Source organism: Mustela nigripes, chromosome 2 (genome assembly GCF_022355385.1).
Source record: "Mustela nigripes isolate SB6536 chromosome 2, MUSNIG.SB6536, whole genome shotgun sequence".
NCBI lineage: Eukaryota > Metazoa > Chordata > Mammalia > Carnivora > Mustelidae > Mustela > Mustela nigripes.
The window spans coordinates 52083943-52106665 of record NC_081558.1 but is presented as its reverse complement, the minus strand read 5'-3'; the positions used below and the strand labels follow the sequence as shown (position 1 = coordinate 52106665).

General features: G+C 47.2%; 1 protein-coding gene across 10 annotated transcripts in view; it reads left to right on the top strand.

Moving 5' to 3' along the window:
• The window catches only part of ATP2B2 (ATPase plasma membrane Ca2+ transporting 2), a 366135-nt gene that overhangs the window by 166038 nt on the left and 177374 nt on the right, over nucleotides 1-22723 (top strand). For 2 of the 10 annotated variants that reach the window (XM_059390324.1, XM_059390325.1), the window contains one exon: nucleotides 6111-6205. The exons of the other annotated variants lie outside the window; for them this stretch is intronic. The gene's annotated coding sequence lies outside the window, so the exon portion shown is untranslated. The remainder of the gene's footprint in view (nucleotides 1-6110; nucleotides 6206-22723) is intronic. 10 annotated transcript variants of the gene reach the window in all.

Here is a 22723-nt window from a genome sequence, read left to right as displayed (position 1 = left end):
TGCCCTGCTGGATCAGTGTCTTTGGGGCTCTGTTCTAAGTTACTCACCACCACCTATAGCTTTGAAAGGAAAAGGCTTCCTGAAAACCCAAAGTTCCTTTTGTCTCCTACCAGACAGGTAGACACTCACCTGAGTCCAGTAGAAAACTAAAAGCCCATAAGAAATGACAAGCATTAGTGAAATAAGTCAATCAGAGAAAGACAACTATCATGATCTCCCTGATATGAGGAAGTGGAGATGCAACATGGGGAATTAAGGGGGTAGGAGAAGAATAAATGAAACAAGATGGGATTGGGAAGGAGACAAACCACAAGTGACTCTTAATCTCACAAAACAAACTGAGGGTTGCTGGGGGGAGGGGGGTCGGGAGAGGGGGGTGGGGTTATGGACATTGGAGAGGGTATATGCTATGATGAGTACTGTGAAGTGTGTAAACCTGGGGATTCACAGACCTGTACCCCTGGGGATAAAAATATATGTTTATAAAAAATAAAAATTTAAAAAAAAAAGTCTAGCACTAACAAAAAAAAAAGAAAGAAAGAAAGAAATGACAAGCATGTCAGGAAATCTGATTTGATCTCCTTAGTAGTGTTAAGAAGGTAGAGGGAACTCTAAAAAAAAAACTCCAGGGAACAGGGAAACACTTGTTAAGCGGGTTTCAGGTGGGCTTCTGCTTCCAGGAACATAGAACAGAAGTAGTTTTTCCTATTCCTCTCATTAAGTACAACTAAAACCCCTCTACATTATATATAAAACAAAATTAGAAAACTCTGAATGACAAAGAACAAACCCACTAGGGACCTGGGGACCCAAGAAACAACATGGTAGGGATTTCCTGGTGGCAGTAGTTTTGCCTCATGTCTCCTGGTGTTGGAGTTGAAGAAGCCAGAGATGAGGAAATGCCAATGGGGGTGGGGAGCCTGCTCTCTTTAGCTGAAGAACAAGGAAGAGGGCAACCTAGCAAAACAGACACTTTTTTAGACAAAACTATTCCAGCCAAACACCATAGAAAACATTATGGCCTTACCCCACCAACAATGATCCTGTGGGGAGACTGGATTTCTACCTTCATCAGACTGTGAGGCACCCCAGCACACACACCCCCAGTCCAAAATGGGTGGTATCAGAGAAGACCAAGTAGAGAGCCAGGACTTTCATTCCCCACCGGGTGGTAATAAGACCTCACCTCCAGTGCTCATGGTGCCAGTGGAGACTATGTTGGGAACAGTAATAAGTTGTTCCAATCCTCCAAGTCAGGGAGGTGTCAGTGGAGGTCTAATGGGGAGCTGGCATTCCCCAGTCCCCTTCCTCTATTAGTGCAATATGAGAGGAAGCCAGCTGAAACAGAAGATTTAAAAAAAGATCTGGAGGCTCATAACATAATTTCTCAGATCCTCAAGTTTCAATTAAAATTCACTTTTATTAAGAACTAGAAAGATATTAAACTGAATGAAAAAAAGGAATCAATAGATGCCAACACTGAGATGCCAGAGATGTTAGAATTGTCTGACAAAAATTTTGAAGTAGCCATCATAAAAATACTTCAAGGAGCAGTTATGAACACACTTGAAAGAGATGAGAAAAAAGAAAGAAAAGAAAAGAAAATCCCAGCAAAGCAGTGGAAGACATAGAGAAGAACCAAATGGAAATTTTGGAACTGAAAAATATGATAACTGAAATTAAAAAGAAAAAAAAACTCAGTGGACATGCTTAACAGCAGACTTAACAACAAAGGAAGGAATATTTGAACCGGAATATAAGACAAAAAATTTATCTAATCAGGTTATCTAATCTGAATAACAAAAAATAAAAGAAAAAACCTTCAGTGGGGTGCCTGGGTGGCTCAGTGGGTTAAAGCCTGTCCCTTCAGCTTAGGTTATGATCCTAAGTTCCTGGGATCAAGCCGGCATCAGGCTCTCTGCTCAGCAGGGATCCTGCTTCCCTTCTTCTCTCTCTCTCTCTCTCTCTGCCTGCCTGCCTCTCTGCCTACTTGTGATCTCTGTCAAATAAATAAATAAAAATCTTAAAAAAAAAAAAAAAGAAAGAATAAACCTTCAGAGAACTGTGGGACTTTAGCAAAAGATCTAATATTTATGTCATTGAACTCCTAGAAAAAGATGAGAAAGGGAGTGGGGGCTGAAAAAGTACCCGAAGAAACAGTGGCGGAAAACTCCCCAAATCTGGCCCCCCAAAAACCAAAAACAAACAAACAAAAAACCCAGCCAACACCACTAACAACAAAAACAACAAACAACAAACCCTTATAAACATAAGACAAAATATGACATAAGGAGACAAAAAGATTCATGAGGCTGAGAAAACTCCAAAGAAGATAAACACTTTCAGTACAATTTATGAAGCCAGTATTACCCCAGTATGAAAACCACACAATAGCACAACCAATAAAATCTATGAGCCAGCATCCCTCATGAATACATATGTGAAAATCCTTCACAAAACATTATCAAATAGAATTCAGCAATATATAAAAACAATTATGCCTCAGAACCCAAGAGGGTTTACTCTAGGAATTTAAGGTTGGTTCAGCATTTAAAAATCAATTAATATAATCCACCATGTTAATGGGCTAAAGAAGAAAAGTCACATGATCATATCCATCAATGCAGGAAGCATTTGATGAAATTCAATACCCATTCATAATACAATGCTCAGAAAAATAGGAATAGGGAATTTCCTCAACTTGATGAAGAACATCTAATTTAAAAACTACAGCTAACATGATACTTAATTATTAAAAACCAAAGGCTTTCCACTAAAACTGGAAACAAAGCAAGGCAATCAGTTCTGACCACTTACATCCAAACAGTGCTAGGCAATCTCACCAGGGCATTAAAACAAGAAAAGGCACCCAGATTGAAAAGAAGAAATTAAACTGTCCCTATGTGCAGATAACTTCATTGTGTTAAAAAAAAAAAAAAAAAATCCCAGTGAATCTACAGAACAAACAAAACAAAACCGTCCCAGAACTAGTAACCGAGTTCAGTAAGGTCGCAGAAAACAAAATATAAACATGCAAAACAAACAAACAAACAAACCATTGTATCTGTATAGTAGCAAAGAATATGTGGACACCAGAATTAAAAATACAGTGCCATATACAATCACACAAAAAATATATAGGGTAAATTTAAGACACATGCATAAGATTTTTGTGCCAAAAACTACAAAATACTGATGAGGAAGATCTAAATGAATGAAGTGGCCATAGTGTGTTCATGGATCCAAAGACTCAAGTTAGTAAAGATGTCAGTTCTGTGCAGTTGCTACCAAAGTCCCAGCAAAATTTTTGTAAATGTGGAAAAGATTATTCTAAAAATTATGTGGAAAGGCAAAGAGGCTAGAAGAGCTGAAACAGTTTTGACAAAGAAGAATAAAATGAGAATAATTCTACTTCACTTCAAGACTTATCTAGAAACCAAGTCTGTGTGGTATTGACAGTGATGATGCATAGATTAATGGAATGGAATAGAGGATCCAGAAATAGATGCATACAATGGACCAATATTTGGCAAAGGTTCAAAGCAATTCAGTGGAAGAAAGGTAATAACCTTTTCAAAAAGTAATGTTGAAGTGGTGCACCTGGGTGGGGCAGTCAGTTAAATGATTTGGCTCAGGTCATGATCCCAGGGTCTTGGGTTCTAGTCCCATACCAGGCTCTTTGCTCAGCAGGGTGCCTGCTTCTTCCTCTCCCTCTGCCTCCCTCCCTCTCTCTCTTTCTGTCTCTCATGAATAAATAAATAAAATGTTAAAAAAAACCAAATAAAATAAAAATTCTCATTTATAAAAAATAATAACAATAATAATGTTGAAGCAAAGTGGGTATCTCTGGGCAAACACCACCAACAACAAAAAATCTACCCAAGCCTCACACCTTACACAAAAATTGGCTCAAACGGATCATAGACTTGAATATAGAATATAAACTACAAAACTTTTAAGAAAAATATTTAAAAGAAAATCTTCAGCTCAGACTTGGTCCCAAAATCATGATCCATTAAAAATAAAAAATAAAGAGATAAAGTGGACTTCACCAAAATTAAAAGCTTGTGTGCTACAAAACATTCTTTCAAGAGAACAAAAAGACAAGCTACAGGCTGGGAGAAAATATTTGCAAATTACTAAATCTGACAAAGTACCAGTATCTGACCAAAAACAAAAAAAACTCAAAACTCAACTGTTTAAAAAAAAATTAACAATCTAATTGGAAAATGGGCAAAAGTCACAAAGAGACATTTCTCCAAAGAGGATGTGCAGGTGACAAATAAGCACATGACAAGATGTTCAACATCATTAGCCAATAAAGAAGGCAAGTTAAAGCCACAATGAGATATTACACACCTGTCAGAATGGCAAAAATACAAAATCAAATGCTGACCAGGAGGCAGAAATATTGGATCATTCATATGCTGCTTGTGGGAATATAAATTGGCACACAGCCCCTCTGGAAAACAGTTTGGATATTTCTTTTAAACACACACACACACAACTACATATGCAACTACCATGCAGCCCAACAATTGTACTCTCAGACATTTATCCCAAATAAATGAAAATTTACATTCACACAAACACCCTGTACAGAAATATTTATAGTAGTTTTAGTCATCATAGCCAAAAACTGGAAATAACCCAGATGTCCTTTACCAGATAAATGGATAAACAAGCTGTGGTCCCTTCATATCATTGAGTGAACTATTGATACACACAGAACCTGATGAATCTCCAGAGAACTGGGCTGAGTGAAGAAAGCCAGTCCCCAAAGGTTACATATTGTATGGTTCCATTTACAGAACACCGTTGAAATATCAATATTATAGAGATGGAGAACAGAATCATGATTTCCAGGAGTCAGGGATGAAGTCAGGGAGGGAGGAGATATGACTATGAAGGAGTGGCCCAAGGAAGTTGTGCTGGTGAACAGATCTATATCTTGAGTGTGATGGTGCTTAGAGAAAACTGCAAAGTGATCATATTGCATAGATCCACACACACAAGTACATGTAACTTGGTGAAATCTGAATTATCTCCATGGATTGTACTAATGTCACATGCCTGGTTTTGAGAGTGCACTCTAGTGCGAGATGTGAACTCTCCCAGGTCAGCTGGGAGAAGGTACCCAGGACATCCCTGAACACTGGCATAACTGGGGGAAAGTGCATGAGACGTCCCTATACATTCCTTTACAACTTGCTTTGAATGAATAATTATTTCAAAATAGAAGGGACCCCTGGGTGGCTCAGTCATTAAATGTCTGACTTAGGCTCAGGTCATGATCCTGGGGACCTGGGATCAAGCGGGAAGCCTACTTCTCCCTCTCCCACTCCCCCTGGTTCTGTTCCCTCTCTCGCGGTGTCTCTCTCTGCCAAATAAATAAACAAAATCTTTTTAAAAAAAAAAATAGGAAGTTTAAAAAAAAATTTAAAAACAATAAAAAAAATAGAAAGTTACAAATGAGTATAGGGATAGTTACAAATGAGTATAGGTAAAGAAATGGAACCTGACATTGGAGAGCCATTTAGCATCCATTCTCTTCTGCTGCTATTTAAGAAACACTTCTAGAAGCTAAGGCCTTTACACACATTATACTTTGGTTACTCCTCTCAAAAATCCTGAATAATAGGTATTATTATCTCTATCCTGCAGATGGAGAAGCAGACTCAGAAACAAAGCCACTTGCCCAAGGGCCTCTGTCTGTCCAGAGCACACACTTGTGCCCACTCTGCACCACTCCTACCCTTGAAGGTCACACCAGCCAGCTGATGGATTACCCCATCTGACACCCTGCTAGGGCTGGACTTGCTCCCCTCAGAGGGCCTGGAGCCTGGGAGGCCCGGTGGGGGTGGGGCGGGATACCCACAGGAATGTCTTGATGAGGAACCTGGAGGGCAAATCAGCTCCTGGGAGGTACTTGGGGAACTGGGCCACTCCTGCTTCTCTTCGGTCTGCACCCACCCCTGATGCTGGCCCTGGCCCACGCCCAGTGCAGGTACACAGGGGACACTCCCCAGCACGAGTCCCTCCTTATTCTTTCCTGACTGGCTCCCTATCAGATCACCCAACCCTAACCAATGCCATCTCCCCTTTTCCAGAGCTGAACTTCATCACCCAGTCCCCAGAGCCAGCAAGACATGGGCCCCATTTTCCAAATCCTGACACTTCTCATTTAACCTGAAGACTTGGAGGGGTGAGTTGGAAATGGGTTGGGCTGGGGCTGGGGGGTGGGATAGATATGGAAGAAAGCAGTGTTTGGGGGCTGCTGATGGAGGGTCAGCTGAGCAGGGAGGCAGAGTTTGACAGCAGCTCCCTTCCCTGTTGCAACCTCAGAGAAGGCACATGAATTATTTATACACCATTGTTTTGATTTGGGAAAACTGCCCCACATCCCTTTTGCATTTAAATAGGGATTATGGCCTAAAATTCAGAGAAGGAAGGCAGCACCTCACCTGGTGAGCTGAGTCTCAGTTCCCATATGTAAAACAGGGATAATGGCAGCATCTCTGTCTTATGAAGTCCAAGCAAAGATGATCCATGTAAAGTCCTTAGCACAGTAGCTGAAACCTAGTAGGGGCTCAATAAATGCTTGTTGACTGAACAGACATACTGGATGCCTAAGGCATGTTAGCTAAATGGGGCAGCTCTCTCTCTGGGGTCACAGCGCCACCCTGCCTTCCAGAGCCAGCCCATGTGGCAGTTCTGTAAGATTTCTCCAGCTCCTTCCTGGGAAGCATGTCTTCCTCTGTCCTCTTTTTTTTTTTTTTTTTAAAGATTTTATTTATTTATTTGACAGAGAGAAATTACAAGTACACTGAGAGGCAGGCAGAGAGAGAGAGAAGGAAGCAGGCTCCCTGCTGAGCAGAGAGAGAGAGAAGGAAGCAGGCTCCCTGCTGAGCAGAGAGCCCAATGCAGGACTCGATCCCAGGACCCTGAGATCATGACCTGAGCCGAAGGCAGCGGCTTAACCCACTGAGCTACCCAGGCGCCCATTCCTCTGTCCTCTTGAAGCTCTTCTTTGGGTCTCTATTACTGTCTGGCTCAGTCCACTTTGCATTATATACCCATGAACCTCAAAGTCCAGGGATGCACCCCTAATCTCACCCCTGTTAGGGACCAGAACTGGCACAGCTCATCTTTCAGCATCAGACCCAACTTACCTTCAGAAAGAACATCCTCTGAGCCAGAGCTCAGAGACATCATCTCATCTGACCTTACCAGGGGGCCTCCTTACCCTTTCTCAGATGCAAAGACAGTAACTGCCCAGACAGGAGCAGGGAGAACCAGGTGATGCCTCCAAGATTCTCAGCTCACTTCCTACTACCCCACCCTGCGTATGCCAAGGAAGATGAGTAACTCTGGACAGAACTGGGGAGGGCCAGACAGGCCACACATCTGTGTCCCCACCTCCCAGATCACCCAGACTTCTGACTTTGCTCAAGTTTTACTTCTCGCCCCAGCACTTTGTGGCTAACCAGATTGTTTCCAAACATGTTACATAATTGCTCACATATTTATTTATGCCATCTCTTGAATATTAAACGATTGATAATATGGAACAGAAACATGGGCGTTTAAACCCAGCAGCTTTGACAGGCGTGGGTGGGGAAGGAGGTTGAGGAGAGCCATCTCTGAGCCATTTACGGGAGGAGAAGGTGACATCTCCCCTCTTTTCCCGAGATGGGTTGAAAGCCTTCCCAGGCCCATGGTTGGCAGCCACAATGTAGTGGAATTTTCACTATGCGGTTGGGCCTCTTTTATTACATAATGAAAAAGATGCATTATCATTTCCCTAAAGGATGCCTGAAGCCAGAACCTGGCCACCTGTTTGCTTATTCATTTATTGAGCACCCTCTGTTTGCAGTCCCTGTTAGGCTTTTATTCACCCAGAAGCATCCTTATGAATGAAATGATTGAGACTTCTGTCCTCATGGTACTGCCACTCCAGTGGACAGCTAAACAAATCAATAGACACCTTCCGAGCATCACAAGCAGTGTGAACAGAACAAAATAAGTGGCAGGGTAGGACTGGTCAGCAGTCCCCTGAGGAGGGACGTTTGACTGGAGGTCCCTGTGGTAGAAGCAGCCAGTCATGCAGAGGTCCAGGTTTGGGACGAACGTTCCTGTCTGCCGGAACAAGGAGCCCATGGGAGGGGGCAGTTGGGGAAGAGTGAGGGGGACAGTGGGTTGGGAGGGGTGAGGTGGAGCCCAACATCAGTGATGTAGGCAAGGAGTGCCTACCAAAGGTCAATTAGGCCAGGCCTGTGGGGCCTCCTGTGAGGAGTTTAAATTGTAGTCTACATTAGTGGCAAAGCTGTTGGAGGGTTCTGGTGACCTGGTGGATGTTTGGAAACCATTTCTCTGCAGTTGAGAGAGGGCTTGGCGGTGTGGGCCGGGCCAGGAAGGGCTGGGTCTGAAGTGCTGGTAGATGGGGCTCCCCCAGCCCCAAACCTGACCTCCCAGCCTCTGGAGGGAATCTGCCCAGGGTGATGGTGAGTTTCTCCCACGGTGGCTGTGGAGGTCTGGCCTGACCCAACAGGAGTCACAGTAACTCTGATATCAGTCATGAAGGTACCTGGATTTACTCAGCACCTAGACTGAACCAGGCACTGGAACAAGCCCCCGCGCTCACCATCACCCTGGGACACATATAGTTTTACTGTCCCCATTTTACAGAAAAGCAAACCAAGGCCCAGAATGGTTAAGTAAAATGCTCACAGCCATCCAGGAAGTGCATAGCAAAGTGGGGATATGAACCTAGTCAGTCTTTCTCCACAAATGTGAACCTCAATCCATGTTGGCTAAATGAATTAATAACAATAATAGTAAACACTTACTACAGTGCTGGCGAAGAGCCAGGTCCGGTTTTAAGTGCTTGAAAACATTCATCCCTTAGTCTTCACAACAGTTCCAGTAAGTAGGTGTGACCAGTAGCCCCACTTTACAAAATGAGAAACTGAAGGACAGAGGGTTGTATCACTTACCCTAGCGGGGATTCGAACCTGGAAGGTCTGGCCGAATTTGCATGTTGGAGCAACGTGTTAGGCTGTTGTCAGAACACCCATTTACAAAGCAGCTTGGGCCTCCTTCAGATGTGGACAGTAGTACCCACGGCTGGGCAGTGCTGGGAATGGGAGATACATGGGAACGTGCTCTGTAGAAGGTAAAAACTTGCACAAATGAGCTTGAAAGTATTTGAGGATTCTTTTAAGATTATTTATTTATTTGAGAGAGAGAACACAAGCAGGAAGCAGAGGGAGAGGCAGAGGGAGAAGCAGGCTCTCCACTGAGTAAGGAGCCTGATGTGGGGCCCAATCCCAGAACTCCAGAATTACAACCTGAGCCAAAGGAAGACACTTAACAGACTGAGCCACCCAGAGCCACCAGGACTAGAGGATTCTTAAACACCTTATCCTTTTAAGGAGTTGGACTGTTTCCCTCCATCCTGTTTTCCCCAATGAGAGAATGGAGAAAAATGTGGGCCTTGTCCTGGCCAGACAGCCCCAGAGCCTGAGATACAGGAGACAGAGCTGGGGTCATGCACTCAGACCCCTGGTATCAGCTTGTTAACTCAGGTAAGCTCTTTGCACATGCGACCGGTCTAGGGAGGTAGCACAGTGTTGACAGCCCAGCTGCCCAGCCCACCTCTGCTAGCATCAGGTCCTAGCAATGCGAGCCTGGGCCAGTTATTTAGACACTCTCCCACCTCAGCTTTATATTCTTTAAAAAGGGAGTGGGAAGCCCTCGATTTTGAGGCTACTGGAAAGAGTACATGGGAGAGAAAAGCAGATGTGCCGAGCAGAGCCCAGGATGTCAACGGCACACAGCAGGTTTCTGTTCTCCTAGTGTCTCCTGTGAGAATAGTTGCCTCAGAGGGTGAGGCCCCCAGGCCCCTTTCTGCTGGGACCATTTCAGACTCTCCACTGCACAAGCACTGGAAACAGATAGTTCGCCATCCGTATCAGTGTGCAGTGGCTGCTGTAACAAAGCATCAGCTGCATGGCTGGAAGACACAGATACTTGTTGTCACCAAGTGTCATCTGGGATGTTTTCTAACAAGCCCCGAGAAGGAGGATCTGTTCCCAGCTCTGGTCCTTCCTTCAGGGGCAATCTTCAGCATTCCTTGGCTTGTGCGTACATTACCCTGACCCCCCACCTTTGATGTCATCGTCCATGCATGTGTGTGCCTCCAGATATCCCCTTTTCATAATGACACCAGTCCCATTGGATCAGAGCCCACCCTGACAACCTTGTCTTAACTAGCGTGCCTCTGTAAAGATCCTGTCTACAAATAAGGTCACGTCCACAGTTCCTGAGGGTTAGAACTCCAAAGTACCTTTCAGAGGAAAAGTCTAATTCAACCCCTAACGCTATCATAATTGTTTGAAGTGGATTCTGGAAGGGCCATCAGTGCATTCGTGACATTTCTCAAATAGCCTGAAAGAATATTTTACATCATTTTCCAAAAGGGCAACATCCTTCTCAAAATCACTCCTTAGCTTCCAGGAGCTTCCCATTAACTCTTGGCCTTAACAAACTCCAGCATGGGTCTCTGGGGCCATCATCTCCCATGAAGAGCAAGCAACCTTGAATCCAAGCTCTTCATTAGCCCCGACTGTGCACCAAACTCGGCAAACACAGGAAGCTAGAGGCCTAGCCTTTGAGGCAGTCATAGGCGAGGGCCCCAAGGACAGGCTGGCAGGGAGCTTGGCTATTATTACTGGACAGGTGAGGCCACAGGGCCCTTCCCAGCAGTGAGCCTCAGCATGAAGGAAAAGCCTTCTTTGCTACACTGCTTCTTGTCTTTGTCTCCTTGAAGGGGAAAATGCCCTTTCTGAGTGCTCTGAGAGCACAGGAGAAATACCACTGGCTCTTTGTGTAGTCAAATAACTCTTCAGTCACTCACCTTTCATTCTGGGATGAGACCTACTCCAGAATCTGTCTCATAGCAAGTCCCAAGTGCAGAGGAACCCAAACCTGCTCCACCCCCAGCTGGCATCCCCAGCTTGGCCAGGATCCCTGGAGAGGTCAGGAGTCAGTGATAGATGCGCCCTTCTTGACACATCCTTATATTTAAAATAAGCTTTCCTACCCCAAATGTTGAATGTTCTCATGTTGCTTGAGCCGAGAGCAAACAACCTGCATTTCCAATGCCTCAGTGACCAGGGAGGACAGTGCACGGTGGCATTGCACTGATTAGAGCACCGAGACTGGGCACAAGCTTACTGAGGCGCTGGGTTTGAATCCCAGTTCTGCCAGTCTGAGCTCTGTGATCTGAGGTGAATCTTGTCACTTTTCCAGTCTCCATCTCCTCAGGTGCAATGTAGGGAGAGTTCCTACCACACAAGTGAGGGGTGCCTGTAGAGGACTTCGCATGGTGCTCGGTAACCAACCTGAATTGTCTGGCTTCTCTCTTTGGACCTCAGCCTCCTACCCTGCAGACAAGAGTATGGGACTGGGTGGGTTCTGGCCAGTTCTGTGTGACTGTTGGGAGCAGTCTCCAGGGAGTCTAACATCTGGCTGGGCAGAGGGAGCATATCCTGCCCGCCAGCCTGCCCGTCAGGAGCTTGCTGTGTGACCCGGGGTGGCGGCCCTCTGTCCTGCATTGGCCTTGTGGCTCCAAAATATCTTCACGGGGACACCCCTTGGCCCCTCACATAGACCATGTCTCCTAGTTGGCCCCAACCGATGCTTGTCAAACTGACTGCAATGCTGACTCAACTCACCCAAACTCCAGAGGGCAGAATGTTTTACCCCTTCCAGGAGCTGGAGGCAGCAGAAGGAGGTCAGTGTCCCCAGGACACTATTTCCAAAGAGGAGTTGAGTAGAAGGTGTGTCTCAGTGAAAACCCCAGTGCACTGGTGGTGGGCTGTGGCCCCCCCACCCCAGGGTCAGGAAGCCTGGGGTGGGCCACACTCCAATCTGTCTCCCTCTACGCTTGCTGTCACAGGGGAAGATCTGAGCCCAGGCCTTGACATGATGCCGGGGCTGTTCACAGTGTCCCTGGGGGTATTCTGCTTATTGAACCACACCCAGAGGAGGATGAAACAAAAAATTATGTAGCAAGTAGAGTGGGCTCATGGAATGGTGCAGGGAGCAGGAACTTTGAGTTCAAACTGGGACCTGGTTGTCCCTTCTCCGGTCCTCGGTTGGCTCATCTGGAAATAGAACAGCAACCACATTGCAGGGTGGTTTTGCCACTGGAGGTCTCTGGTAGGCCATGTGCCTGCCCCACCAGCTGGTCGTGAGGCAGGATGTGCCCCCTCTTTCTGGGCCCCGTGTAGCATGCAGCCCCTCAGATGCCAAGAGTGGAAGCCTCTGGGCCCCAACTCTACATGCCCTGCCTTCTGGGTCTTTCCCTTCACTCGGTCTGACTTCAGTGGACGCTGGTAGCTGTGGGGGCAGAAGCCCTGTGTTCAGACGTGGAGGGATCAGACGGGGCCCTTCACTGATGGGTTGGCCTCAGTGTGCCCATCTGTAGGTTGGGCACAACATCCCTTGCCTTGGGGGCTTCCATGAGAGTTACTGAGATAACCTATATGTGCGGGCCTGGTAAGTCATTGCTCAAAACTATTTCTGAGTCCACTGGGGTCAAAGGCTACTGGGCTCCCAGGTGTCACGGAGCTCCCTCAGGCCTGGCTCTCAGCCTTGGCCTGCCTGGATCGGTGGGGAAAGTAAGGTGTCTGCCTTCCCCTTGCTAGGCCAAGTGTAAATAAAATGTGTAGGATCTTATTGTTAGAACCACAGAATTCCTGAACAACCTCACCCAATGATAGAAGCTTTCCCCCAGCTCCTTCACCGTTAACTTTTTAATATTTTTCTGGTTACTTCCAGGGACGGGAACCTGACTGTCTGTCATGTGGCAGAGACCAGAGACAGCACACAGTTCATGCACTTCATGCCCAGGCATTTTATACATTAAAACCCCACACTCCTCGCTCAGGGCATTGTGACTCTTAATTTAGAAACAGTTTTAACAATGAGAATGACCTGATTCCTTAAGCCAGAGGTGGGAGATCCTGCTCAGGGTTCACCTCCCCCGTAACCATCCCCAACATTACTTCACCTCCATGAATATGAATCACTCATTCTTCCCTGTCCCTGCTGCTCCTCTGATATGCCTCTGTTGTCAAATGCATCATGGGTGTTTCATTTCGTTTTCGGGGTTTTTTTGTTGTTGTTGTTACCTCTCTCTGTCTAGACCCTAAACTCCCCACAGAGGGAGTGGGGCAGTGGAAAGAGCTTTCTTGGGACTTAGAATCAAAAAGGTCTGACCTGCAGGCCTTCTTTCCTTCTAGCCACATGACCCAGAGGAGGTGATCTGGCCTCTCTGAGCCCATGGATCAGGGCCAGTGTCTTCCTGATCCTCTCCTTCCCTGTGCATAGAGCTGAAGTCCTGCTTCTCTCTGTATCCCTAATCCCTGACACACAGTAGGTGCTCAGAACTGGCTGAATAAAGGAGGTGCAAGGAAGCCACGGGCGGGGTACGTTATCAGAGTGCAGGGGAGGGAGCTTGCTCTTGGAGGGGAACACACCGCAGTCATGGAGAGCTTACGACACTGAAGCCAAAAGCAGAGATAACCAGTCGGAAAATAAGACCCATGGGTCTTATTTTGCAAACTGATAGTGGTGCAGGGCTACTTAGGGAAGGGGCAGAGGGAAACACACTGACAAGAGCCTCGTTCACCACCCAGGGGTCGCCCCCTAAACACTGCCATCCCCACGGACCCCGCATGAGCTTTGTTCAACAGAAAAGTATTCACCTGGTGCCGGCATGACTAAAACCGTATTTGAAATATTTCAAAGTCTGGGAAGGGAAGGAAGATGCTAGGTTGACTAAGTAACATGTTTGCAGCATAGATGTTCTACTATTGTCGAATAGGAACTGTTGTGATTAGCACACTATCAATTCACTTAAAAGTGAAAAAAACATAGTCAGGGGTGAGTTCCTCACACCTGAAATGTTTAAAAATAAAACAGACGTCAGCACACAAAGGGAGAAGTTTGCAAAAGCCAGGAAACCACTCTGTGGACACGCTTTCCCTCCAGTCAGGTGGGAGAGAGGACCCAGTGCTCTACATGATGGGGAACAACACATGTTTCCTTCCTGCGCTCTGGAAACAGAGAGAAGGGGATGGGGTGTATGGGAACAAGCAAGGCTGAAGAGGCTTCCTGGAGGAGGTGAGAGCCAGGTTGTTTGGCCTAGGCCCTCCCCACCTTCCTCTGGCTGGCCTGTCCCCAGTATTCACATTCACATGACCCCACTTTGTTGGAAGCCTCCGTTCTTAGGTTTGGCCAGGTGCACCCATGGTGGCTGCCCTCTCCTCATGGTCCCAGGGCCACTTGATACCAGCCAGCCGTACAGGGAGTCCTTGGAACAAAAGGACTTCCAGGTAACCAGGACTGGAGCCAGAGTGCTGCTGATAGGATCAGAAGCCTTAAGTGAACAGGGACCCAGAAGGAAGGCAGGGGCTCAGAGAAACACCCCGCCACCCATACTGCCTCAGGCAGAGGCTACTGTTTTGCCAAGCACGGTGGAGGCCAGCCATGCTTCCCTGCCCCTCCCTACCCCACCTCCCCTCTCACTGACCCCAAGGCCAGAAAGGGAGGCAAGCCTGCTGGCAGCGGGACTGGGTGCGGTGGCCGCCTCACAGGGTGTAGACTCTCCAGTGGCTGTCAGCGCTGAAGACAAGAGGTCAGAGTAAGGGTTTGTGTCCGTGGCCTGGGACTCATCAGGGACAGCAGGGGATTCACCAGGATCTCCAGCCCAGGTAGGATAGGGTAGCTGGGCCCCTTAAGGGTCTGGGTCTCAGGTAAGAGGGGGGACCTGCAAACCTTGGAGTCTGGGGCTGGGAGGGAGACAGGAGGGTGAGGCCTGGTCTGGACAAGCCCTGCAGACACTGACAAGCAGCCCCCTGGTGGGGACGGTCTCTGGCCTCCCTCAGCTCTACACGCACCCTTCCTCCGGAGAGTTGCTAGAACATGGGAGAGCCTGAACTCTGGAGTTAGATGGCCCAGGTTCAAACCCGGACACCAGTGTGACCTTGCACACTCACCTCTGCCTCTCTGTGCCTCAGTTTCCCACCCTGTAAAACGGAGGTGGTGCCAACAGCCCTTATTCCCTAAGGCCTTTGTTAAGACCTGATGAGACAGTGGGGACCTTAATATAGATCCATGCTCTGGAGCTCAGAGCATCACCCCTGCTCCCTGTCACTCCCTGACCCTGACACCATCTTTCAGAGTCGTAGTCAGTGCCTGCTGCCCCTTTCACAGGTGCAGCCGGATGGAGATGACCTGGATCCAGGGTTTGGATACTGTGTCTCCAGACTTTATAGCTAGGGAGGTTTAGACAAGTTCTCGGCCCTCTGACCCCTATTTTGTTTCATAGAGGACACGGGAGCAATTATGGGACCTACTCCACAGGACATTCATCAGCATGAAATTACACTGCACACAACAAGGGCTTATCCTCTACCCCATACTTATATTGAGAACCATTTTCACTGCCATCACCACCACCGTCATCACTATTGTTGTTGTTGTTGTTGAAAAGGAAGGCTCAGAGAGGGAAGAAGACTTGTGGCCACATAGCAAGGCAGAGGGCAAGACAAGACACTGCCCTGGTCTCCCAACCCCCCATCCCTGCTTTCTGCTCACCTCACCATCTCACTGGCCTTCTTTGTCACTTCTGAGGCACATCTTGCCAAGAGCTTGGTTTCTCCTTGCAAGAGGTCACCCTAAAGTGTCTGAGAACTGGCCTTCCCTGACCTCACTGCTCCCAGGCACAGATTTGGGGACCCCCAAAGGAAAGCCAGCATCCCCCAAGAGGTCAGGTCAGCAGAGAGCCAGGGCAGGGGATTACTTTCTCCCCATGATTTCCACAGCACCCCTCTAAAAGCTCCTTCCCCACTGTCCTCAGGAGCCTTAGCCAGGGGAATGCCTGACAGGGACAGGGTGCAGCTTTGGATAACACACGTCTGAAAACTGCAGAACTTCTTATAGCCCAAGGGGCTCCATTAGAGAGGGAAGAATTAGGACTCCAACTTCCAGCAAAGTTGCCTGGGACCCGGGGGACAGGTCTGGGGCATCATCCTCAGTCATCTCTTGGTTCCATTAGCAGATGGACCACCTCTGCAGGCTTGTCTCTGTCTCTTTCACCTTCTGCCCATCAGAGTTTGGGCCTTCCCTGGCAGGGAGGGATAGAGACACAAGAGGAGGCAGGGGGGGCAGAGGATGGAAAGGGTGGAGTTTACTTTAAAGGAAAAGATGAGTTATGTACCTGTTTTAATAATATAAATAGTACTTGAGCAATAATAATAGTAATTGTTCCTATTTCTTGAATACTTACTATGCACCAGGCACAGCACTAAGAACTTCAAATACGTCACCTCAGTTAATCTTCACTACAGCCTGATCAGGTAGAAAATATCATTGTACCCGTTTTACAGATGACTACACCAGAAGAGGCTTATTTATATACCCTGTGGTTGACTACAGATGCCAAGTAGATGATATAAGGGAATCATAGATTCTGCTTGGAGTGTTATCGGGAGCTCTGGGGACTGTGGCGAGTTGCAAAAAGTCACTGGTATTGTTTTGTTTTGTTTCGTTTTGACGTGCGATATACGTACATTAAAGTGGTAAAGTATGCTAACCTTAAATGTACCACTTGATGATCTTTGCATATACTTATACTTGTGCTACCAGCACCCAAATCAACATATAGAATATTTCTAGTATGCTGAAACATTCCTTCTGAGGTGCTCTAATTTAATTATAATTCTGCAAAACTTTCAAAGTCAAGAAGAGCCCAGGGACACACAATGACTAAATATAATGTGATATCCTGTATGGGATCCTGGAACAAAAAAAGACTTTAGGTAGAAATGAAGGAAATGTGAATCAAGCATGAACTTTAGTTAATAGTAACATATCAATATTAATTCATTAATTATGAAAAATGTACCATGCTAGTATAAGCTATTAATACTAGGGGGACTAGCTGTGGGGGAGATGAGAGTTATTCTTAGCAATGTTTATTTGTAAATAGAAAAGTGTTCTAAAACACAAGGTTTATTAAGAGAGAAAAAGCACTCTGCAATTCCTCCAGCAAAATAGGTCGGTAGGCCTTTAAGGATCTGGCCTCTGAGCTACCAGTTTGTGACGTCCAGGGCTATAATGCCCTCATTGTACAGATGGGGAAATTGAGACCCAGAAAGTGGAAGCCCCCTCCAGCAGGTCAGTGACAGAGCCAGAACCAAAAGACCAGTCAAGGCTCCAGCTGCAGAATGGGGCATGGGGTGGGAGTGTGCATGTGGGGTTGCCAGTGTCTCCCCAGATCTCTGAGTCCTTCACTGAGGACGTGCCCTCCACAAAGCTGCCAGGGGCCAACCAGCTTCCCTTGACTGCTTCCTCCTGAGTTCTCCAGGGCTGTCAATTGGAAACCAGTTCTCCCACTGTCCTCAGCCCCAGAGGGAGTGGTCATGGGCAGTTCCTGTTCTGGGAGCAGGATGTCACCTTCCCATCCCAGCCAGCCCTGATACACATTTTGGGTGTCCCCATGCCCAGCATAGGATCTGAGTTGAGTGCTGGATGGATGGGTGAGTGAAGAATTGAAGGAGGGATGAAATAAATGGCAAGGGTGGATAGGTAGGGGTGTGTGGAGGGAGATAAAGGGGGCCAGGAGCACAGATTCTGCAGCCAGATGGACTGGGTTGAACCCTGACTCTGCAGCTTCCAGACACATGACCTTGGGCAAGTCACTTAACCTCTCTGTGCCTCAATTTCTTCAATTTAAAATAGGGATATTAGCAGTATCTGTGAGGAAGGGAAGTAATAAGTATAGGAAAGGAGGGAAAAGAAATAGAGGAGGGGTGATGATTTCATATTCATATCAGGACATGGAAACTCACACAAAGCCATACGACTGGCCACTGACCCAGAAAAGGTGGGTCAGTAGCATCCTACAGTGGTTAGAAGACAGGTCTGGGAACCAGGCTGCTGGGGTTCAAATCCCAAGGCTATCTTTTATTGGCCACGTGGCCTCAGACAAGTGAGTTAACATCTTTGTGGCTCAGTGTCCTCACCTGTAAAATGGGTGTGGTAACATCTGTATTTACTTCATGAGATTTCATGAGGACTAAGTAATTGATTGGTATGTGTATAGTGCTTAGGACTATTGCTGGCACATTTTAAATAGCCCCTGGCATATAAGGAGTGTTTATTAAATCGAGGAAAAGTCTTATGCCAGAAGCCCACTCTCTTCCCTGAAGGGGCACCAACTTCTAGGAGAGATTGAGGTCCAGGCACTGTAATCTCACCCGCTGAACCCAGGTGAGAACCTGCCTTAATGAAGTCACATGGGGAGAGGGTAGAACTGGTGGCCAGCTCCCTTCTCTATGGCCTCACCCACTCCAGCCAACCCCAAGATAGGCAGCACTTCTAGTAGTTTAAGAGTAGCCAGAAATCTGGATTCTTATCCACAATTTCTCAATTTTTAAACATTGGCACTTAGTTCAATTTTATTTTAAGCTCTTAGCAAAACAAACAAATTTATTTTAAGCTGGCTGCTTTCCCAAGTGGCTGGTTTGCAGCCTCTACCCCAGTCCAGTCCTGCAAGTTTGCTTTCTTTAACTTTTCTCCTGCATATTAGAGGAAAGGAAACCGAGGCCAGAGAGAAATGTTTGAATCCGTTATGTCTGACCACTTAGTGGAGTCAACAGGCAGTCTGCTAGTTCTCCTCTCTTGGCTGCAGCCCACAGGTTTCCCCAGGTAATCAGACTTTGGACCAGGTAAGGGATGAGAACTCGAAAGGGAATTTTCCCTTCAGCCCAAGGTTCTTGCAGTAGCATATTTGAAATATGATGTTTGTTAACTAAGTATCATTTGCACAGTGAGTCCCGGCTACAGCTGAGTGTGAAGCAGGAACTACCCCTGCTTCCAAAGCCATAACAGAGATTTGCAGTGTATGATGCTCCAACTTTACTCCTAGCCCTGGCTCAGCGGGTAGGGGGCCAGGATTCCAGGACGTTCATTCCTAAATCTCACCATTTGCCACTCCGTCGTGATTAAAGGAGCAGCCATCGGTAAGCTCTGTTGTAAAGGAGGTCACTAAGCGGGAGCTAGAGAGGTTTAGAAAAATGGGGAGGATTGTTCTGGAGACAAGTTTTAGAGGAATATTGTTGGGAAAGAGAGTTAATTTATAGGCTTGTCATGCTCCGTACTTGAGTTGTTTTCTCTTTCTTGTTGAAAAAGTGCCCTTTGGTTCTCACTTATTTTACCAGACTGTGCCGCCATTGCCAGATGAGGCAATTTTACAGATGAGTAAAATGGGGTAAATACTGTACTCGCTTCCCGCCACTGGCGATGAGGGGGAAATGAGATGGTGTGTGCAGAGGATTAAACAATACAAAACAGCCTTGGTTCTCATTGTCAGCAGCAGCCAGCCTGCCTGCATGCACAAGTGACAGCTGGAGAACCTTCCACTCTTGGCCTTTCTCTACCCTGTCTATGTGATGGTGACCTTCACTTTGTCTGGAGAGTCAGGACATCGGCTAGCTGTGGAGCACTTCTTGTGGGTCAGGTTCTGTGCTAGACCCTTCTGTCTATTTTCTTTTCTTTAACCCTCAGAGCAACCCTGGGAAACCAATGCTATCATCATCTTTTCAGATGAATTACCTGAAGCTCTGGGAGGAATGTGACTTATCCAAAGTCACCCCCAGGTGGGGACAAAACCTTGAGCAAGTCCCATTACCATCCTAAGCTTCCAGCCTCCTCATTTGTAAAAGAAGGTTCTGGACACCCATCCCAGGGCTGCTGTGGGGATCTAGGAGGTAATGACTTGGAAAGTGCACCATCAGCTGTAAATCCCAACCAAACGGACAGCATCAGTGTGAGTTTTGCAGAGACCTGTTCCCCTTTGGTGCTCAGTGCATTTTAGCAGCAAAAGTTATAGAGAAAAGTTATTTTGAGTGTCTGTTTCTTGGGTGGTTTCCAAAATGTGTCTCCTCCCTCCAGCTAACAAGTGTAAAGCTGGCTTCAGCAGAGGCTCTGCTCAGAGCAAGTCACTTCCAGTGGAATGATCTGGGAGGTAGAAAGGAAATAGGCAGGATGGTCACAGGGGAGACGGGATCACAGAGAGGGCCTCAGGCTATGGAGTCAGAGAGATATGAAATCAAATTCTGGCTCTTCCACCTACTAGTTCTGTGACCCTAAGCCAGCTAGTTGACCTCTCTGATCCTCACACAGAGAATTGTTATGAAGGGGATGAGCAAGGCAGCTGAGAAGCAAAGCATGGGCACCCACATACATCCAGTGAGACCAGTTCCAAGTCCAAGACTGGAGCTGCAGACATTGCTGGGGGTGAGGAATAGGACAGAAACCAGTCCAGAGTCTGGAGAGAAGGGGCCCAGGGGAGAAGGGCCAGCTGCTAAGGCAGGGAAGACTGGTCAAGTTGGGCTTAGCAGTACACGTACACTGGGAAGGAAGACTGGTCAAGTAGGGCTTAGCAATACGCATACACTGGAAAAGAAGATTGATCAAGTGGGGCTTAGCAGTACACATACACTGGAAAGGAAGTCTGGTCAACTAGGACTTAGCTGTGCACGTACACTGGACCACAAGCAGCTGGAGGACAGGCATTCCATCCTCTTCATCTCAGTTGCCTGGTTCACAGAAGGTGCACAGAATACATGTAAAACCCTGAACTTAATATCCACTTTCCTTTCTGCCCCATGCTCACCCATTTAGTCCTCTATATCCCTTGATCTCCAGCCCTACCACCCCACCTCTGTGCAGTGTGGAAAAACACAGGCTGTGGTATCTGACAGACTCAGATTCAAGTCCAAACTCTGCCCTTTCTAGCTGGGTAGCATTGAGCAGATTACCTCCCCTCCACAACCCTCTTTTCTTTTCTGTAAATGGGCTGATCCTGCCTCCCTAGTGGAGTTATTGTAGGACTTAGAGAAGATACATGTGAAAACACCTAGCATGGGCCCTGACACGTAGGAGGCATTCTGAAGGTGGCATCAGAAAGTGAGGCTGCTCCTTACCAGAGTAGCCCGTGGCCACCTCCGACTTCCGCACATACCCACAGACCGAATTCCCGAAGGCACTCAGTGTGTTTTTATATCTTAGGGGACACAAGCACCTGGGTTGAGGACATAGGTGCACTGCTTTCCTGTCCCCATAGTCTCTTTACACAGTTTCCACGCTGGTCCTATATTGACTGGCCACAGTGGGGCTAATGATGTCCACAGAACACCTCAAAAATGAGCATCAGCAGGCAGATCACCGATCAGGATTAAAGCACCTGTCCATATTCACTAAGCCATCCTCTGGCTGTGAGTATGGTAGTGTCTGTGAAAGTTCTCAAGTGGTAAGTGTATGAATGAAGGGCTTCCTGGTCCCAGATCCCATGTCTTATTCTTGAGGGTGGCCTGTGAGCTCTGTGCCATTGCTGGACTGATGATTTATGGGTCCTTCTCTGGTACCTTGAGGTCAGGCTGAATTCCTGAAAGATAGGACTGGCTCTGCTTCCCTACAAGGACCTCTGGGTACAGGTGCAGCACTTGGAAGGAAACCCACGATGCTGTGGCCTGTAGGGCTGGAGGCCCATAGAGGGGTAACCTGCCCATTTGGGATGTGTGTGCCCTTGAAGTTTAGCTGACAAGGGTCTCAGGACAGAGCTTGCCTACCCTGACCCTACATGCAGTGCAGGCCCTGTTCAAGATCTGAGAGCCAGGTTTGCCCTGCTATTAACTGGGAAAATGCTGCTTTAATGCCTGGCGCCATTGGAGGCACTCCACAGCGAGGGACTTGGAGAGCTTATCTGCAGCAATTTAGCCTCCATGCCCCTCTCTGAACCCATGGTGATAGATCATCTACAGAAGTCACATATTTGGTCCAATACAAGTCAAAATGTCAAGGCACAATCTCTAAGCTCACTCTTGCCCCCACCCCCTGAACCCAGCCTCCTTCCCTTGCTATGCATTTATTTAGGATATCTCTCTTCCCACCCGCCCTGGGCAGCAGAGGGTTGGCCTATCCTCCATTACCTGCTAAGACTAGGAGTCTGAGCTTAAAACTAGCCCCCCCCCCCCCCCCACCCCTTACCACCTGCTCCTGTGCTGACTTCCACACCCAGCCTCTCCCTCCGGGCCCCCGAGCTAATTACAGGCTTCCCTAAATCATTGGAAGGAAAAGCTAATTAAATCAGGGTCGGCCATCCATTTTCTGGCTAAGGACAGGCAGCTCGACACCTTTCTTCCAGTCCAGGATCCTGAAACCATGGCTTGCTTCTTCATTTGAGTTGAGAACAGGTTTTTAATCTCTTAGGGCTGATTTTAGGAAGAGCAGCAAGATGGGACGTTTCCTCAACTGCTCCTTTGACCATGTCAGAGTGACCATATGGGATCAGGTTGAGGGCCTGGAAAACTGAGGTGTGCCCAGATCTGCAGAGCTGGGCAAGAATGCATGAGGAGCCAAAGTAGGTGACAGTTTGACCTTGGAAATCCCGCAGTGCGCTGATGCCCCACACCCACTGTTTCAGATGGTGTGGAGTGAAGGGCCTTGCCTTCAGTCCCAGGCCTGCTGCTTGCTGGACCAGTGTCCCCCGCTGTCATTCTCCCCCTCTCTGAGCCTGAGTAATAACAGCGCCTACCTCACAGAGTTGCTGAGAATTAAATGAGATGGCATATCAATCAGCCAGTGA